Source organism: Lissotriton vulgaris, chromosome 3_1 (assembly GCF_964263255.1).
Source record: "Lissotriton vulgaris chromosome 3_1, aLisVul1.2, whole genome shotgun sequence".
Taxonomy (NCBI): domain Eukaryota; kingdom Metazoa; phylum Chordata; class Amphibia; order Caudata; family Salamandridae; genus Lissotriton; species Lissotriton vulgaris.
The window spans coordinates 198,530,456-198,552,220 of NC_141689.1; the positions used below are offsets into that span (position 1 = coordinate 198,530,456).

Consider the following 21,765-nt stretch of genomic DNA (forward strand, 5'->3'; position numbering starts at 1 on the left):
GACATGATGCTGGATATCAACAAACTTTATAAATTCTCATTATTTCATTGATTCAAAGAGTGCTGATAACAATGGGGACTTTATTACACCACCTGGTGATAGTATCTTTCAGTGCATAGCTAAGTATATCTTTCTGATGACGTGGCGGTCCATGAAACAGGATGAGCACACCTCTCCTTTCCCAAGGACCATAGAAACAGCATTGCTTCACGACCCTAGTGTAGTCTAGGTGATATTATGAGGGTGTTGGTGAATTTCCCTGGAGGGAACACATATGGCACTGGAATGGGGAGCATTAGGCCCACCTAGACCTTCTTGTTAATGTAATGGGGTTCACAACACCCAAAGATAGGTATAAACACACACTTCCACCACGTAGAATAAGACTGAAGTATCGCCATAGGGGCGATACTGGCTGAACTAGCATAACGTTTAATGTTCTGATTGAAGAAATTCATAATTTTGTCAGATTGAACATAAACACATTATATTCTAAATGTTTAATAAGAAACACTTTGCAAATGCTTTTGCTTATAGACTCTGAATGCATCAATTAATCGAGTGAATAATCTATTAAGCCATTATAGAAAAATACCTGCTTGGAACATATTTATGAGGTTGATCACTAGTAATGCAAGCAATGTGTACCACTTGAGTAACAACCTTCAGGTTGTACCCAGATGCTTGCTACATGTGCATTACCCCACTCAGTCAGATTGACACTTTAGCTTAAATTGCATGCAACAGGCCCGCAATCCCATTGAGCAGTTCCACTAGATCATAGTGGTCTTAAACGTGATTGGTCAAAACAGACATAACATGTGTATTTCTTAAGGGCTTGTTCACCACAACAGGTTTTGTGGCACTGAATAACAGATGTTTATTGTTACCCAACTCAGTGGTACTTGTTTTATCGACCTCAGAAGGATAAAAGGTTGAGTGGACCCAACGTGATTTCAGCCTGTGCGTATGAGGTCAAACACCGGCCCCTACCATGGACGCATTAGTCCACTAAGCCACCAGACCTTGCAATACACTGAATTGATTGATGTGAATTATCATTTGTTTCAGTACTCTTAGGTATCTTAGGTTTCCAAAACAGTAGTGATAAGTACACCTTCCTCTCACAAACTGTAACACCAAATGCATGTTTCAATCAATTACCCAGGATTCATGGCAATGGCATATGAATGGCTCTCTTATTTCAGAAATGGTCTACAATCAGTGGTTAATTCTCAGGGCCTCTATTACAGATGATGTTTTATTTGTGTCAGCGGCTGAAGAGAATGATGGATATTCAAGCAGGGTTGATGAGTGTCTGTGATGATTCCCAATCCTGATACCTTCCTGTTCTACTGGAGATGCAAACACATCAATCAGTCGCAATAGAAAAGGCAATAACTTCAAGTTGTTTTAGCCCTTAACTCTTTGACAGCCTTCTTATAGAGGCACTTACACATGCGGTCCAGAGGTGTTGCACGTCGCCCCAAAGGGACAATTTTACTTTATCTGCTCCTACCTCATTTCACCTGACAGACAATAGTCATGCATTTCATGTGTTGCAGAAATTTAAGTTCAACATATTTTCCAAACAAGTTTCAGCTCAAGTAGAAGGAAGGAAATAATAACATATAATAAAGTATATTTTATAAGACAAATGTTAAACTGAGCTCATCCACGCACTGAATACAAAATCCAGGCAGGTTTTCTAGATATTCTTAAGGGAGATTATCCAGGAAAATCAACCCTAAATTGAATCTACTATTCCCTTTAAGTTTCCTTTGAACAAGTTGTGAGTTGACCTTCAGTGATTTTGCATTTACTCACATGCCTACATTAGATATTGAAGACACATTAGGTACTTGCCCTGTTTTCTTCTAGGTATTCTATATTCTTGAAATCAAATCTTAAAATAGTGTTAGAGCCTGACGTAACAGGCTCTACCGGCCATTAAAGGCCTGCTCCGCTCCAGCATTTTGTCCTTTAACATGGAAGTGGGCCTTTAATGGCCGGTAGTGCCTGCTACCTAGGGCGTTAAGGCCATTAGAACATTCCGCCCCCTAGAGGGCAGAATGTTCTAAATTGTAAAACAAATGCCTCACTGAGCCCAAGGGGGTTGAAAGCCCCTTAAGCTCAGTGAGGCTTTTGTTAAACATTAGAATGCTGTGACTCCGGGGTGAGCTCCATTGTCTGCGATGAAGCTCCCAACATTCCAATGTTCTAATATACGCAGAAGAGCAGGAAAAATCCTAGATAACTCTATTTGCTAACGAGCCTGCATGCTCACGCAAATGCGGCCAAATACCTGTACCAGAGAGATATCAAGGTGTGATTTGACATATAATAATTAGTCAGTGCTATCACCATGCCTCCTTTGTTTCCCTTCTTCCTGCCTAGTCTTAGCATAAACCAACCTCAATCCTCCTAAATGGGGAAACAGCTTCATATATCACATCACAGCCTCTTGGGTTCCTTGTCTAGAGATGCTCTTCCTCCTGTAATATATCCCTCTTGTTCTCACTGAGGTCCATATAACTGTCAATTATCTTTACAGATATACATAAAACTGGATTGATCTTCTGATACGAACCACATCAGAGAAAGAGAACTATCGGATAACATGTACAGATGAAGAATGGTTCAGCGAGGACGTTTTATGTTTCTTTTAAGCACGACAACCTGACGTTGGGAAATGTAACAAAAGATTGGCTACTAAATTAACAGCAGGGAAAGCACGCCATCAGATTCAATATGTCATTCAAGTGTTGCTAAAAGTGCGCTCATTACCGCAAGCAGACATTTGTCTAACCTCATGAAGTATAAAATGTAAAAAAAATGAAGTGGATAACAAAGAAAAAAATAGCCTTCTTCATTATGCAGAATCAGAATGTTATAGCCACTTTATGGTTGCCCTGTTTTCATAATAAGTTCAATCATCACTTTATAGCCTCCAGCAGAAAACACCTCAATACAATTTAGTAATAAATGAACAATATTCATCTGGTCTAAGTCTAATGTAGGAAAACCTATAGGGCACTGCTGCAGGCAACCACTAAAAGGAGAGAAAGATGTCTAGACAATTACCAATCAAACTAAGTATGGCATCATAGATTATAGAAGTAGGCATGCACAAATATATACAACATATAGAAGAGCACCTCCCAAGAAATGGGTCTCAAACAACGGTATCTTAAATAAGTCAACAATCTACTTTGTTTCATAAAATAAATGGGAGTTTACATCACTAGTATTTTGACTTTTGCAAACTCTTAATGGTTTACTTTTTTCCGCTGGTGAAATTGTAAAACCAGATACAAAGGAATGTTATGCTTCTTGTAAAAAATATTTTTAAAAGATATCTGTTATTATATGTTTTAAAAAAATAATAGATAATTAACTACTTAAAAAAATCATTTAAAAAAAATTCCTACAATTTTACATTGATTTCAATGTAAGGAAATGCCCTTTGTTTCTTTCCATAGATGTCTAGGTGATTGCCTCGTTTATCTTTTTGAAGTCATTGTAAGAGTAACGCGGGAGGAAAAAGAAGCCTATTGGAGCATCCTTTAATTTTGGGAAACCATTTTCTTTTGGGAGGATTTTGGATTTAAAGTGGACTTCAATGTTATTTTGTTTTTTATTGCCAAGGAATATTTTAAAACAACTGAGGATTTCGATGGTTTGGATTTCTTTACGAACAAAGAAGATGGAGTGTTTTTTTATTTTTTTGGGTTTCGAGAAAATTTGGATTTGGAGAAGAAATATTTTTGGGAATGTTTTTTTGTAATCAAATCTTTTTCAGAAGGATTCATTTTTGGAATAGAGGGCAAATTACTTTGAATGTTTTTTTGGGGAATTTGAGTTTGAAAAAGAATATTTTTTGAATTGGGTTTTTGTTGTTTGGATTCTAATTTGGAAAAAAAAAAGCATGGAAAAGACTGTTATGGATTGGATTATTAAAGAAAAATAAAGAAAAAAGAAGACATCTAAGGTAAGGTGACCCAACTTTAATTTTTAAATTTTTTTTGTTTAATTTTGAAAAGCACCAATTTAAAAGTCTATTTTTATAATTCAGGGCAAAACAGGAAAGTAATAGAGTAGGTAGAGTTAGAAATGTAGAATGTGTGCAACATTATCCAGGTAGTCTGAAGCCACACACAACGAAAATTGTTATAATGCACCCAATAGTCTATCAGACATTTCCTTTGATCGTTTAGAAATGCATGGGTTTAGACTACCTGTTAATGCTTGTGACATTCTCATTTCCTGGAAACTTTGCTCCTTCCTCAAAGTTTCCAAAAAATGATAAAAGTTGGGGTGAGGTTTGCCAATTGTGTGGTTGAAGGAGTTGTGCCATCCCTCTATGGCATTGTTTGTCTTTGCTCCTCCTTCTAAGCAGCTCGAGTAGCAGTTCCACCACTCCACATAGAAACGTGGCTTCCTCCTGCGACCCATCCTGCTTACTTGCCCAATCCATGTGTCTTCAAAATAATTTAGTAAGGGTGCCAATTTTTCTTTGTTTGATGTGTACAAGTCCGATTCTGTAATTGCAGTGTAGTACTCGTCTACACTATCAGGAGGAATTCGAATTGCAGTTTGAAAATATTCATTTTGATTCACTTTTTTTGGGTTCGTTTTATGTGAGAACTTATAATTTTAATGTAGCTGTAAAAAAGTGCCTGTTTATTGCGTTCGTCAGTGTTTTACTCCTCCTTTTTGTTTGCTGCAGGTTCCATTTCTTGTCATGAAAAGTGTTGTAGGACTTGTGTTTGTGAAAAGCTCTTAAAATGGTGACTTGTTTTTAGCTATTTTGTTACTTCTATTTGTTGAGTGCGTTTTTCTACGATTTCTTATGTATTTGTTATATTTATAATTTAGTTTTTGTTTTCGTAGTTAAACATTTTGTATTTTTGTCTTATTTCAAGCTACTTGATTAATACCTGAATATTAAAATTAATACGCAAGTATTAATTCTGAAAAATGTGTCCTTTTTTGAGTAAATTATGTGCTCAGTTGCGTTCCATTTTTAATACACTTACCCACCCAAAACCCCTATTTTCCCTGCATCCGGTGCCAGGAGTTATTTTACAAACTTAATTAAAAATATATTTTTTTGAGTTGTAATGGTATGCGTAGTACTGTTTTGCGTTTTAAGGGCATTTTCCATGCATTGTATATATTTTGTGTAGTAATGGTATGCGTTTTTAAAACATTAGTTGTAATAGCTTTTGCTTTGTAATAAATGTGTTGTAAAGGCATGCGTTGTAAAAGCATGCTTGTATTATCATACATCCTCCGATCCGGCCCCTCCTGTCGGACATCAGTAACTCTGACAGAGATAAATAGAATGATAATAACAATGTGTTATCATTTTATTTATCTTCTGCTGGCAGTGGGGTGTCGCTCCTCCTCCATTGCGGAGGAGCTACCCCTGAATAATGGCTTACTTTAGATGGTGCCTGGCATTGTACAATACACTTAAATGTAAAATGAAATACTACCTAATCTAAGGAGGGACAGTGAAGGGACAAATGAGTAAAATCTATATAAGGACAAAACAAAGGACAACTGGACGAAAGGAATCGGTGGAATGCTGAATTAATTTCAGCTGTTGGTAATTACACTGTGCTTTATTCCATTCCACAGTGATTTAGCTCATCCGTGATCACAGACAGGGACCAACCATATGCAAATCACTCTTAGCAATGCTCCAAAAGGGACGGTCCAGTCTGCATTCTTGGGTTAAATACCCTCTGAGCAGAACACAATCAAGCACAGCTGGTTTCAGGCAGAGGTGGTTGGGCCTGCTGGGAGGAATTTCAGCGTCCTGCAGTCTGTCACAGCGAGCTGCTCTTTCAGGCTCCCCAGAATGCAATTATTTAGAATGCAGTGGCAACCTGTCCAGGCATTCCTGCTGAGGACACTGCAACCTCCCCTTTGCTAATGAAACTGAACCTTGTGGTCTACAAAGCATCTGGTGCCCCGGTGTTTCACATCCTTTGAAGAACAGTGTAGAACTGTGCACAAGCATGGGGAAATATAGGGGCATATTATGAAGAACAGTGTTAAAATTATCGCCAGTTTAGCGGCACAAAACTGCTGCTAAAGTGGCGATAATCGGCCTGATAATATGCCCAGGAGATTTCCAATAGAAGCCCGTGTTCACACCAGAACACTGACTTCTATTAGAATTCTCAAGGGCATTTTATCAAGACCATTATCGCCGCTTTAGCTGCAGTTTTCTACTGCTAAACCGGCAATGATTTTAAACGCCGTTCTTGATAATATGCCCCATAGTGACAAGGTAGATATCCCTTCTAAAAAAATGTGAAGTGTGCTCCTCAAATAATGGAACCACAGTCCTTGCCAGATGCATCTGCCCACCCAGACCATCCACTCTTTCCTAATGCATGCCTCACAGTTCCCCTTCTATATACATTAAAGGAATGGTGTGGTTACCTACTAAGAGCAGTGGCTTTCAGTATTATTGGGAGTAAAGCAGGAAAATCCCAAAACAAAGCTTCAACAGAAGGGTCAGAAGGAAAATGATTCCAAACCGGAAAACACCGAAATTCACCATCAATGGTATGTGAATGGTGTCACTCAAACCCACCCAAACTGGAAGATGCAGCCAGCATTGTTCTCCCCAGGTTTCCCTTTGTGGGGCTTTTCTATACAGAGCTGCCTGTCTGAGAGACTATCTGGCGCATGCATCAAGGTATGCTTTTGCGATTCCTTAATTGCGATTATTAGGGAATCGCAATTAAAGAATCGCATATGCCTATGCATGTAGGAATTGCTATTAAAATAGCGATTCCTAAACATTCCTTAATTGCGACTTCCAAATTGCGAGTTGCAAATAAGGAATGCCGTCCCATTAATTCCTAAGGGCCTACAGGTCCATAGGAATAAATGGGAAATTGCATGAGTAATTTGCGAGTCTCAGTAGGTACTCGCAAATTGCTCTTGCAATTTCAAGGGTGCAAGGGTGTCAAAATGACACCCTGTTGCACCCCTGAAATTGTGATGTGCACCCATGTTGCACACATACATGCCCCAAAGGCATGTGTGTGTGTAACCTAAAACTTTAAAAAATGCATTTTAGTGCATTTCTCAAAGTTTTTGCAAACTACAGACAAGTTTGATTTGTCTGTAATTTGCGTTCCCAAATAGCTATTTGAAAGTGGCTCTAGCATTGCAATTAAAGAATCACAAATTGCGATTCCTCAAACGCAATTGCAATTTAGGAATTCGCAAATAATTGTGAATTCTTAAATTGTGCATAGGAAACACTTTCATGCATATCCAAAGGCCAATTTGCAATCCCAAACGGGCGAATTTTGCAAATCGCACCGTTTGCAATCGCCAAAACCTTTGATGCATGTGCCCCTATACTCGGCATATTAATCTTATGCAAAGCAATTAATGCTGTGCATGTTTTCCATACAGAATGGACATAGAATAGCCACTTGCAGTTGATGCAGGGCCCCTGTTCAATTACAAGCTACAAGGCTCGCCACCGTGGACCAATGTGTAACTTACAAGGGAAGTGAGAACTTTTCACTCTGGAAAGACAGTGGCAGTGCAATATGGATTTTGGTATGGTCCATTACGCAGAGTGACATGAGGCGTGAACCACAAGGCACAATACGCTGCAATCGCTTTTTCAATCCCCGGAAATAATGCGTTACTGAAGGCAAGCGCATGCATGTGTTTGACTTGCAGTTGGACTGTGAGCACCTACTGGTGGTGCACTTGAAGCTAGGAGCTAGTCTTCCCTGTGCCCATGAAGACAACATTTCAAAGCCAAACTGATTGTGAAGGGAAGATATAATAAAATATGATGATCTACAGGTCCCCAGACTCATTTCAGTATCGTTGTGGCCATCACTGGCATTTATTCGCAACGGAACTGGAATTAAGGAATATTGCACTAAATTCTCTGGGGCCAATGCACAAAGTCCTGTAAGAGTATGTAGGTTAGAACTACAGGAGTACTGCTTCACATACTCGTAAGGACATAGTGAATTTGCCATGTAACATCTAAATGGAATAAAGTTAGAATAGTCAGGGAATATTCATATAAAGTTAGTACTAATAGAAAGAATGATGCCCTTTTTGCACTTTTACTAATAAGGAGCTGAACATTTTGTGGCTGATTCATAAAGGCATTTAGGATTTATAATTGTGAGTCAGGGACAGGTCTTTTTATTTGGTTACCAAGCCTTATGGAAACTCTGCCTTTATTTGTTCTGATTTCTAGGCGCTTTTGTCAAGTTTAAGGTGGTTTTAAACATCTGGCATTTTATCCCAGCCTACAGTAGTGTGGACTGATGGAAAAAGGTATCCACCCTGCTTTGGGCCCAGTCCCCTGGCATTACCCGTTGTTTCTTCTGAGACCGAACGAGTCACCTCACATACTCACTCCGATGACTCACAACTGATACTGTCCCTCTCAGGCAAAACACCCAAGACCAGAAATTGCTGCAAATTGTGTATGATCCAAGTGGCCACCTGGATGAAGTCCAGCTGCCTCCAGCTCAACATGGACAAGACCGAAGCAGTAATCTTTGGAAATGATGCTTTGCCTCTGGACTCCATTCAGTGGCCTACAAGCATCGGACCCACCCAGACAAACCAGCACTCGAGTAAGATACCACAGGATCATCATCAACCGCACTTCACAAAATTCTGTTTTACTGTGCGGTCACAGGTTCAAATCCCAGTGGGCGCGCAGCTTTTCATGCTTCCGAGAACAATAAAATGGGTGACTTTGAGTTGGGTAGCAATCAGTAGCGGCTCCTCGAGGGAGTGCTGCAGGGCTGTGGGGTGGGGTGAGGCAGGGGAGGTCGGAGGTAGTAAACTCCAGAATGCGGCCGAACGAAGGTAAGTAAATAAATATATAAATAAAATTAATTACATTGCATACGCTGCATCGCCGTTTGTGGTTTTCCAATGCATCGAGCGCAATGTAATTCGTTTAATTTATTTATTGATTTACTTACCTCCGTTCGGCCGTATGCCGGAGTTTACTACCCAATACCCTGCCCTCCCCTGCCCCGCCCACGGTCCCGCCGCACTCTCTCTCGAGGAGCCGCTACTGGTAACAATAACCACCTGTTTTTCATCACCAAGGGGCCCCAATGAGAGATCCTGTACTCCACAGGTACATGTTTTATTATACTATAATCACAGCATAATCAACAAGTCTTTTTATCAATCCTTCTTTCAAGCTCTAAATGTCACCTTAACTGTCTCTTCCAGACTCTGTGCTCTCGCTCTTTTTCCAGAAAGCCTCTGAATAGGAGTCAGATCATCATTAAAAGTTTTAATCTTCTGGTTTGAGGCTAAAGTTTTCCCTTCTCCTGCTCCCGCTCTGTAAAATCTCTGCCAGTCGTGGTGACGGTATTGTTAACAACTCAATATCCCCCTAAATCAAAATATACATAATGCTATTTTGCAGTAAACCTTTCGTACACAGAGGGCTCTCAGATCCCAAAACACTTCTGAAGCTAAAATTATTCTATAGCCACCAGCTTAGCTGAAATGCATTATTAAATATATTGACATTTGAAACCGACACTCGGTTCTATCGCTTTTCTTTGTATGTGTTTACAATCTGCGGATGGCTTTCTAATCCCCCTGCTCTCTGCTGTGTTTGCCGCTCTCTTTCGGGGCTCTGCTTCGGATGCAGTGCAGAATTAGCAAGTCAGAACATGGAAAGGGCTAGCTGAGTGCCAAGGTATTCTTGACAATGAGAGGCCTGGCTGAGACCCCCTTGGAAGCAAGAGTATTTAAAAAAAAATCTAATATTACATTACAGCCCACTGTCACGGGCTTTATCGATTATTAGAGGCCCTCTACCAGAGTTATATAATGAGGCAGAGGGCATTTAATGACTGGTATATCCCGAGGCAAATGGCTATAATCCTATTAAAACATTCTGCTCACAGATGGTAGTGTGATTTAAATTAAAAGAGGAGAAATGAAAAGATAAGCATTAGAATGTTGGAACAGAAGGTCTATACCATCAAAAAAGGCCCTCGGACACTCTATGGTGAAAATGTAACTTACAACTTTCTGATATTATAGTATATCATGTAGCCCACGAACGAGGGTATACCAATTGTTAAAGGCCCTGTACCCGAGGTATAGGTCTGTTCTGAGCCATAAGTAAGCGTATGGCAATGGAGAGAATCTTTGACCCAAAGCAGAAGTATTAGACTGCTATTATAACATTACACCCACAGAGGTTAGAATGTTCTGAATTAGAAAGGGAGAAACAGAAAAGTGAACATCAGAATTTTGGAGCAGAAGGCCAATACAAGCTATTATTGGCCCTGAGTCCCTTGACTGTCTTCAATGGAACTTGTAGTATTTTAATATACCCTTAGAGCACGCCTTAGCAGGCTGAACAAGCCATTAAAGGCCCAGTCCAGTGTTAAATGCCCAAGCTGAAGGTAAACAAACATTAGAATGTTGGAGCAGAAGGCAAAAACCAGCTGTTATTGTCCCTGGGTCACATCATTGTCCTCAATGGTGCTCGCAGCTTGTTAATGTCCTATTTTACCTAGTAGCTCACTCAGAATTTTGAACATGACCTCTTGTTAGCACTGAGCATTTTCTAGAACTCTGTTTATGGATTCAGAAGTGAAAGCTCTAGGCAAATATTGGCTACGTACTGCGTACGTCAGCGGGTACCTTAGCGAGTGCGCTGTCTGAAGTACTTTGTGTTCTGCGTCTCCTGTTAACACGAGTACTTCGGAGAGCGCACTCATTAAGGGACCCACATTGGGGGTCCAACACAGGAGGATTGTTGCTATATTGACTACACCACAATTTTAACTTTTGACAGAGAGCGAAGGAATTGTTTAAAGCAGTAGAACAGGGATTGCTAATGAATGTTGAAACATTTTACAACAGAAGACCACCCGGGACAAAAGTAGAACCGGCCGAGAGGAGGTTGGCATAAAAGATGTAAGCATGACAGCCCTGAAGAAGTCGGAGGGTACATCCCTAATGCGAAACACGTGTTGGCTGGGCATTTCGGATTAAAGAACAAAAGAACAATAACTACAAGGACTACTCTTGTTTTTTGTGCTATGTTTACTGATGGTTAACTAACATCGGAATTGATAGGAGGGTGTGCATCGGCTTGTCATAAAATATTCTAAGAGTGACTTTGTCACCAGTGCAGGCGTGGCCATCACAGGTAATAGTGGTGGGGCGAGGGAATGGACACTATGCACACATTGTGCAGCCACTCCAGTGCAAAGAATGTAGACTCACATTTTCCTACCTTTTAGTCCTGCAAGTTTTAAAAAAGATATGAATGCTTCTTTTAGCCAACACTTGTTTCATCGTATTGCGGGAGATGCAAATCACCCGCAATGCGACGAAATAAGTGTCGGCTAAAAGAAGGTCACCTGGAGAGAGAATAAAACTCCGTACCGAAGAAAAGAAATCTTGTGTCCTTTATCAACTTTGTTTACTGTAACATACTGTTATTATTCTTCATAAGCGTGTGCTTCATATAAGAATTGTTTTGCTTCTCGATCTTAGGATTGAGTCAGGTGGGGCAGGGTGTTTCTACACCACCATTGGATGCACCACAGGTGAAAACCACGTTGTCAAATACTCATGTAACTAATGTATGCGCACTCGACACCTCCTAAACACCTATCTCTGCCAGTGAATCCTTTAGGCTTGTGTTGATGTCTGAAATACATTTCTGTCTATTTTTAATTTGCAATAATACTCCTGGGAAACTGTGACATTTCCAGGTTCCTTTGAACAGTTCTAGAATTCCATTAAGCATTTGAAGTTCCTCATCTGTGAATTTATTGTCTAGTGTGTAAAGTTAGCAGGTGTACTTTTAGGAACTGTAAATATTTAGCTAAAGTGTATTTGCACTTAAGGTTGGTTTCTGTTTCTTTCCACAGGTACATTATTTTACCCTATCTAGTCGCATCCTGAATGGGGATTTACTCCTGCCCTTAATAAGAGTAAATCACCAACTGTACACATGGTAGGACCAAGCTGTGCAAAAGGGTTGTGTGATGGAACCCTGCATGCATTTACACAGCACGCCTTTATAACACAGTCACTTCCCCAACTGCGACGTTACTACGTTACTTTACCATGCAAGTCATCACAATGACTTGCTTCATTGAGCGCTGGAAATTGGAATAGTATAGATTACCATTCCAACTCCAGTCTATGCAACAATAGGGAATGTGTTGGACTTAAAAATACAACACCAGTCCAACAGGACACCCCCTACATCAAGTTGTTGTAACAACTGGCAGGTTAACGTAGTGCATGGTAACATCGCAGTCAGGGTAGTGACTGCTTTGAAAAGGCTGGTCATTGTTGTGACAGTGAGGTAAAGGATGTTTCCTGTGCAAAAGTGTATGAATACCCAAAAACTTACAACTCCATGTCAATTGTGAGTAAACTTACTCAAAGGTAAATTTTCTCCATATTTCCACAATTTCACATGTGAGCAAATCATACAGCTCACATTCAGTGAATGCAAGCATGAATGTATGCACAAGAATAACAAGCCACTGGAGCACCTATACTCATCTTAGCTGAGCACATGTCTTTGCCCGTGCCAAGACCATGTATCATTTGAACAAGCAGCATGCCCTCTCACTCAAATTTCATTAAAAATATCCCAAAATGCATTTCACTAAATGTACACAAACATGTGTGTAATTTTCCTAAACATTTATCAAATGCTTAGTAAAAAAAGTATTATGCAATTTCACACACCTCTAGTAACAACACAAGTTAGGAGCAAGGTGCAACAGCTCCTAACTTAGAGGTACAGTTACTTGGCCCATACCCCACAATGTCTTACAGGTGCAATCAACCATGTTAGTGTTTAACCACCATTGATGTCTCTGACTTCTAGACCACTGCCCACAAAATGCCACTGCACATGTTTGTCCCAGTCAGAAGAATTAGCAGAGATTATGGTGAACAGCCTTAATTATAGGTGTGGAAAGGGGAAGGTGCCCGCGCAGCCCGCCCCTGATTTCCCTGGTGCCTGCCTGCTTGGTAATAACCCTTCCCTAATCTGGCATTCCCCTTTGTGAAATCAGCACCACGGACAGCGGTATTGATTGCTTCTGAGAACCCATCACAGCTGCTCACTTAAATTACCTTTGATATGTGACCTTTAATGTAATTACTACAGCATCAAAGAATTTCTATAAATTATTAAACGACCTGTGCACTTCATCATCGGCGCGCTCAACAGCACGAAAATAAACACAAGCTTGGGTTTGGAATCTGGCCCTAGAATTTCACAATGGCATGTTGAGTTTGTGCGTTCTTTGAGAGAGCGTGCTAAAAATTAGCTTAAAGTTAGATTATATTTTAATGTTTCCAAATGATCATGCATCTTCTGCTAGTAGTTGTTTTTTAGGAGTAACTTGTTCATGAATTTCCAGGAGTAAGACATGCTTATTCACTGAATGAAGCTTTGTGAATCACGGGCAACTAAGTCTAGAGTAAGACCCAACCACTCAAAAAAACAGTTTTGATGGAAACAACCCCCAGATGCAACACGCATCCATTTTGCGATTCCTTATTAGCGAAAAATAACGATTCCCTAATAAGGAATAGCAAAATGCTATGCAAGAAGAACTCGCTTAAAAAATAGCGATTTCTTAAAATGTCTTAATTGCAACTCGCAAATTGCGAGTCACATTTAAGGAATACCTCCCGATTCCTTCCTATGGGCCTTGAGGCCCATAGGAAAGAATGGGAAGACAATCTCAATTTGCGATTCTCAATTAGAGAATAGCAAATTGAGATTGCAATTTTAAGGGTGCCAGGGTGTCAAAAGGACACCCTGTTGCACCCCTGAAATCTGCATATGGGTACATCTTGCACACACACATGCCCTAAGGGCATGTTTGTGTGTAAAATGGAACTTTGAAAAATGCACTTTAGTGCATTTTTCAAAGTTTTTGCAAATTACAATGAAGTTCAACTTCATGGTAATTTGCGACCCCTATCTGCGAAATCGCTAATTTTTAAAATTTTAATGCATTGCATTTAAGGAATCTCAATTTGAGATTCCTTAAATGCAAGTAATCTCAATTTTGCGATTTCTTTAATTGCAATTTTTGCATTTGGGATGATGCATCCCAAATGCAAAAATAGCGGTCGCAAAGGGGCAGATTCTGAGAATCTGCCCCTTTGCGAGCGGTTTTTGGATTGATGCATCTATGCCCAAGTTTAAAAATTCAGGTGCAACTCACAAAATGAACCATCTTTAGAATTCAGGTTCCACAAATTAAACTGCAGCCCCTGAAATTATGCCTATACAATTGAAATGACAGAATGGCGAGTGATGTTTGTACACTCATGGGTGCATTTTTTTGCCAATTCATACGACCTCCTATTCTGCAGCCACTCTCTCTGAATACAGTGATCAATAAGTCTGGACTTTCTCTCCTCCAGTCTCATAGTCTGGACTTGTCTTCTACGACCATTCTGTGACAACGTATCCCTTAGACCTGAGCTGGCCATCTCTCATATCGGCCTGAGTGAAATTGTATTACACTGGCATAATTAGCATAATTTTGATACTTTCACATTACTGTTGTTGCTCAAAATTCATGAAAATATGCTATTATGCCACATCCTATAATTACGTTCTATTTGTTGAACAACTTTACTGTGAATAAGCCATTCACAATAAACATGTGTCATTAACACGTTGGAACCACAGCGTGATCCATTTTTGTTCACTTTGCTTTTGTTTATTTTTTAGTTTTAAATGCATCCAAAGTAGAAACAAGGAAACGTGTTGTGCTAAAATGCAGCGGCAAAAGCTAGTTTTGCATTTCGTGTAATTTTGCATAATTTTGCAAGACTATTCTAAGGGCAGTGACAATTTACTCAATGTCTCCCCCCCTTCAGACTCATATATTACCTCTGTGTTCTGGACTGTTCCAGGGGCAGTGATAATGTACTCCTGAGCCATCCCCTGTAGTCACATATATTATCCCTGTGTTCCAGAACTATTCCACAGCCATTGATGTATTACTCTTGAGTCTTCCACGTCTGTCTTTATATTACTTCTAAGTTCTAGAGGTATTACAATGTTTTACTCCAGAGACTCTCCTTTCAGTCTCGTGTATTACTCCTGTGGGTAGTGATGCTTTCCTTGCTCTCTCCAGTCTTAAATTTACCAAGGGGGGCTCCTCTGTTATGGCGAATGAGCTTTGCCCCACGGCTGGAACGAGCAGATGAAAGCATGCAAAATAAAATGATAATAAAGCAATTAATAAAACTACTTTAATATAATTTTATTTACTTGTGGGAGCCGAAGCCGCAGCTGAGTCTTGAGGGCGGAGCCATCAGCAGCAGTAGGAGCAGTGAGCACAGGGCACCAAGTGCACATGTGGGCCAAACAGACATGCGCACTTGGATATTTCCAGGCTGTTGCTTGGAGATATCAGCAGGGCTCATGAGCTTAGGCTCCCAGTCCCTACTGGGGCATGAAAACCAGCCCCCTCCACCCAATCCATATGCTTCGCTCATCCTGGGGAATACTAGCATGAGAGCAGCATCTGGATTGGTTCAGCCGATTCTGTGCGCATCGGGATTCCGGAGCTGAAGAGCACAGGTAGGTGGCAAGTAAGTTGTATCTTTTTTTTTTGCCCCCGCACGCCCCACCTCTTTTCCTTGCTAGCGGCCGCCCCTGGAATTTACCTCCATGTTCTAGAACTGTTCCAAGAACTGGCAAGTTTTAGTCTCCTGTTTTCCCTTTGTGCTCTAGAACTAATTGCAAGGGCGGTGGTGCTTCAGTTCCGAACTTCCCCCTCCAGTCCCATACATTACCTCTGTGTTCTAGAACTAATGCTGGGAAAGCGATGCTTTACTTCTCACCCTCCTCTGCTATCCAATGCGGTACCTCGATATTCAAAGGGGAGTGATGTTTTGCTCTGCAACCTCCACTTCAGCCTCATTTATTACCTCTGTGTTCTAGAACTATTCCCAGGAAAGCGGTGCTGTACTCTGACCCCACACCCATGGAATCCTGTCCCATACTTCACCCCGGTTTTTGAGACCTATTTTTTATTTATTTTTGCAGTTTTACATAGCGCGAACTCGACCCGAAGGTATCACAGCACTTCATCTGAGCACCAGTTGCATTACAGACAGACAGTCACAGGGACATTAACGCCCACATGCATCATTGAGAATTGCATTCGCAAACGGTGCGAATCGCAATTTTCGGCCGTTTGCGAATGCAAATCTCAAATTTGGGATGCATCATGCTTTTCGCAATTTTAGGAATCGCAACCATGTTGCGATTTCTAAAATTGTGATTCCATTTAAGAAATCGCAATTTGAGATTTCTTAAATGCAATGCATGAACATTTTTCAATTTGAAAATTCGCAAATAAGAAGGGGTAAATTAGCATGAAGTTGACCTTCATGCTAATTTGCGAAAACTTTCAAAAATGCACAAAAATGCATTTTTGAAAGTTTCATGTTACACACACACATGTCCTTTGGACATGTGTGTGTGAAAATTGCACTTTAAGTTACATTTCAGGGGTGTTTGGACCCCTCTCTGCACCTTTGAAAATGCATTCACAAATTGCGATTCGCAAAATGCTAATCGCAATTTGTGAATGCCTTCCCATTCATTCCTATGGGCCTCTTGGCCCATAGGAATCGATGGAAAGGGATTCCTTAATTGCGATTCGCAAATTGTGAATCGCAATTAAGGAATTTTTAGAAATCGCAAAGGAAAATGTGATTTTTTGATGCATAGCAATTAGCGATTTCTTAATAGCGATTCCTTAATTTTTGCAATTAAGAAATCGCAAATGCTAACTTTGATGCATGTAGCCGTAAGTGATTTGCTCAGAATCACAGGATGCTTGAGCCTCCCACCAGGCTCGAACCTGGCTCCCCACCTTCAAAGTCTGCCGCTCTGGCCGTTAAGCCACATCCTCTGATTCTCATTCCAATGGCAGAGCATTTTTTTTCCCTAAAGCTTCGTAATTCGACACGGTAATCTCCGGTAAATCATTGGATTGTCTAGTTTGTTATGTTTCACCAGGCGCCATTAGCATTACTCCGCCATTTTATGGATGCCTGAGAGCATGGCCGCACCTGCTCCTGCGCGGGCCGGGTCTCTCGTCCATCGGGCCTCGGCCGCTGTATCATGGCAGGTGAGAGAGCCTGTTTTATGAGACTTGCCGGAACCTTTGCAAAGGAAGACTTGAACCGGTGACCTGAGAAATGTGTTTTTTGGTGCCTCCGGGTGATGAAGTGCGCCTGATAGCGCGGCTGCGTGTTATCAGGCCCAGTTCGAAGCGCCATAAATAATACCGCCTCCTCACGCAGGAGCTGTGAAGCCGGATCCCCGGGCGGTCATCTATCAAGCGCCACGTGTTGGTTTCCTTAAATAAGACTGGGTGACATCATTGCGAGTTCAAACAAAAGAGGCCGGGTTGCGAATCTCTCATCAGAGTTACAGCAAACAGCTGACCTGAGCTGAGGGGCAAAATAGTTGAAATATGGAATACCTTCCCATGGTGCACTTCTCCATCCATCACAGCAAACTCTTGTCTCGATGGTACCTCAGAGGGGATTGCTGTGCATCAGGGTCAGCAATAAAACATGGCCGCCGATTGACGTCATGAGTGGCGTCGGCCAGCGAGAGTTGACGAAGCAAATAATGTGCCCAATAGACATTCTGTGCATGTATTTCTGTATGTGCATGGAAGCGATAAATAACACCAGGGATACACCCCTGTCAAACGAGTTGGTCCAAGGCTCAGGGGTCACAATTCACTTTTCAAATGTTTCCAATGTAAGCATGCAAAGAGCATGAACCGACATGTGCACCTCCATAGCCAATAAAGCACATATCAGTTTTCTCGACTACTTTAATGTCTCCAAGGGGCAGGTCAAGTTGTCTAGACCTGCTAAAGAGAACATTTGAGTGGCTAAATCTAAGATTAAATCTATGGCTAAACAGGGTAAGTGTTCCCAATTCGCTTTGGTCGACCATCTAGTCCCCGCCGAATAATTCACTGCGAAGTGTTGTGCATTTGAGCAGTAGCGGCTTGTACAGGCAAGAGCAGTGGACAGTGGGGCAGGGCTTTGGTAAGGGAAGTCGACAGATGACGAGATAAGTAACACTAAATAAAAAAATTAATGAACCCACTTACCTTGCTCTCGCCACATCACCGATTCAGCAATACGGTGAGTGCAAATTAAGTGGTTTAATAATTTTTTTAATTTAATGTTACTAATTCCATCGTCTGTCGTCTTCCCTGACACCCCGTCCGCCCACGCCCCGGGCCGCTGCTCTTACCTGTGCTGGCCACTGCATTTGAGTTTTTTTGCCTGTGATAATGATTATAATAAGGTTAAGAAATATGGTTTAACTGAGACACAGTTAAGTTGTTCAAGTGCTTTACTGAAAGAGTGTGCTATTATCACTGAATAATTACATGCCTATAGATATATATTTATCAGATAGTTGGTGCTAACCTGCAGTTAGTACTCAATCTACATTTTGCATAGAATTTTTTTTTTACAAAAAAGGTTAAACCATGTATATTTTCAGGAGTGCTATCTTTAAATTCGTTAAATAGATAAATAAACACTTTTTGTGGATTGCCTTCAACTTTTGGCCCACTCAACCCCACCATGGTGAAACGTCACACAACAAAGAACAGAGGTGTAGTCCCAAGTCTAAATGTAAAATACTGTTTGAGTGTTCAATTGAGGTATTCATTTGGGATGGCCCATAAGGAGCTGATCATGTGTGCTCTGTCACTCATCATGAGGTCTTTCGACCCATACAAAGTTCAGCAAGACTCATTTTGAAATAAAAATATGTGGTACAAAGGCATCAAAATAAATAAGGTCCTTTAAGCTCAGATGAGGTCAGTATATCTGGAGCTGCTTTAATGGATAGTCAGCCACCCTGTTAAACAAAGAGGAGCATATTCACAAACCCCCAATGCCGCAGGGACGTCATTTTTTCCCATATTAAAAGTGTGCACCGGCGGCGCAAGGGGCTTGTATATAAGCTCCAGAGTGCTGTAATTACTCTTTGAGGTCTTTAAACCCATTTGAGGTCCAAAGACAGAAATGAGAAAAACAGTGGTTGCAAAGATTCTGGGCAAAGGGCACAGCCACAGGCCTTGCCTTGGCATAATTTATAGCAGGAAGATTAAATAAAGGGCAAGTCCAAAGACCATATCCTGGAGATAGCCATGGGTCTTGCATGTTCGTCCAGCAGTCATGAGCAATGGACACAGGACCAAGGCGGTACCATGTCTCTAAATCCACAGGCCATGGTCATTGAGACTATGGATATGCAAAGTAGGCGCCAGACATTCTCAGAGGTCCTGCCCTAATCTGGCCACACAGCATCATAGACCGTAAACAAGTGGATGATTAAAACACCTCTGGAAAATCTTTGCTGATTCGCATCACAGCAATCTATTTTGTAAAAAAAAAAAAAAAAAAAAAAAGACAAACTCCTAGGAAAAGGTTCAATTGAAAATGTGTTATGGTTATTTGCCAAAACCTTACACAAAGTGACACAGATGACAACACAACGAATCTCATTAATAGTATCACAGACACCATAACACGTCATCAACACTCATCTGTAGGTGTGATATTACATTATCCTCCTCCGAACCAACGTTTGCAAAAATCAATTTTCAAAACCCGTTTTATAGTGCCATATTTTCCTTTACATCTTAGACAAGTTTAACATCGCAGTATATAGCCAAAATATATAATGACAATGTAAATGTATAATGTATGCAATGTAATAAAAACAGTAAACAAAGATATAAACGAGAAATCAATAACTGTTGCCACTGTGTAGTTATGGTTCAGACACACTTTCAATTGAAATTTATTTCTTTGATTTGCCTATGGACGGATTTACATTACATTTGGCAATCACTTGGCGTAGTCAGCTGAGGTCATGCATGCCAATTTTCATGCACGTCGGACAGGAGAAAAAAATTAAAGGGGGTACGGAGTTGTCTTTTTTCACTTTTGCTCCCATAGGAAATTTGCTCTTTTCTACGACCAAAACCGCGGACTAGATTTACATTAGTTTTAGATAAATCCGTTTTGGGGCCTTATCATGGTGGACTTTTCTGTTTCAGTGCAGAGCCAAGTGTCTTTTTTTATGTGCCCTGCGGGGTGGAAAGTGAATTAATTTAATCCAACATTTCTCTTAGTTAGTGTTTTATTTTCAGATAGTGTACCTCGGAAACAGTGAGCAAGGCCTGCCTCTTTCTGTTTCTGAGCTGTTCTGTATAAAAATAGAGCAGTAACACAGAGAATTATCTGGTTAATTGAATTGACTTTACGCAGTACAGTTGCATTAAACAGCAACTCCACTTCAAGCTGTGCCAGAAATCCCTATCATGATGTGGAACCTGTAGTTTTTGAGATATAATTTTTTTAATAAGTTGCTGAGCTGGCTTTATAGAGTGAACTCTGTGATTGATTGGCTGATCTGATCTCCAGATATCTGCAAATTCAAAATAAAATAAAATAGAGGACTCTGATTTGGTGGTTTTTCATAATTTGTCCCTTTCATATCTTTGGGGCCAAAGTTGGAACTGTGGCTAGAGGGCCCCGGCTGGTTAGCCGCAAGAGAACAAATTCTCTTTCAGTCACCATTGCAGGAGAAAAGGCACAGGGCCCGTGCCCAGAAAAAAATGTTCAAAGCCCATATAAGGTGTCATGTGAGCACAGCCTGACCCCAAAGCCAAAGTGGGAGGGCCCTCAAAGGGACACCCCATGGTTTAAATTATTAAAATGTACAAATAAAATCAATGGCAGGGTCTGTAAATTTGCAGTACCTTTTTTTTTTTTGGGCAGTACCTTGAGACATAAAATGGTGCCCAGGGCTCGCGGTACACAGCAGACACCCACACCATTGTAGGTGTCAAGATACCAGAAATACCTTGACAGGGCAAGCTTCATGCCAGAATGTCACAAAGCCATGGCAAGCTTCACCAACTCTTGACTTACAATTTAGGGATTATTAGTCACAGCCTTGGAATTGTTGATGGATTCGGGATTGCAGAACCCTGGTAAGAGAGGCATGGATCAGAAAAGCCTGTCCTAGGATGGCAGTAACTGGCCATGAAGCTGGCCCTGGGTTTGCGGTACAATACCACAGTCGGCAAAGCTAAATAAATAAATAAATTACAAGTTCTGGCTCAAGGCTAAGCTCTGTCCTCAGTAGGAGCTGGCTGTCAGTGGCAGGTGCTAGGCCTGTCCTATGGCCAAATCCTGCTAGGAACTGCTGAACGCTCTTCAGTAGAGGGGTCGGAATTTGTGTGCCATAAAAACCCATAAAATGTACTGAAGAAAAACAGTAAAAAAATTAGTTAAGGGTCTGGCTAATACCTGGAAAATTACTGAAGCTTGCCAATTATGGTAAGCGGTGCACACAGCACATGCCATAACTTTCATTGCCTGCCACTCAGAAAACAAAAAACAAAACTTTATTTGCAAAATGGCATGGGGAACCAAGAGTGAAAAATGGTGGGTGGCATGAGTTATGGCATGGTTTGCATACTTTAAAAGGCTGAGAAATTTCAGTTCAGTTGTTTTATTAGTTCAAGCCTGAACCATAGCTTATGGGGTCATTACGATGGTGGTTGGCCTAGGGTCCGACCACCAAGGTATCAGGAGTGGGACTGGTCAAAAAGTAGCCACTGGTCCCAT

The 21,765-nt window shown here is 40.9% G+C and overlaps 1 protein-coding gene across 12 annotated transcripts in view; it reads right to left on the reverse strand.

The window, feature by feature from the left end:
* CELF4 (CUGBP Elav-like family member 4) overlaps window positions 1-21,765 on the reverse strand; it is a 1,334,281-nt gene that overhangs the window by 1,090,006 nt on the left and 222,510 nt on the right. The gene's annotated exons all lie outside the window — the stretch shown is intronic.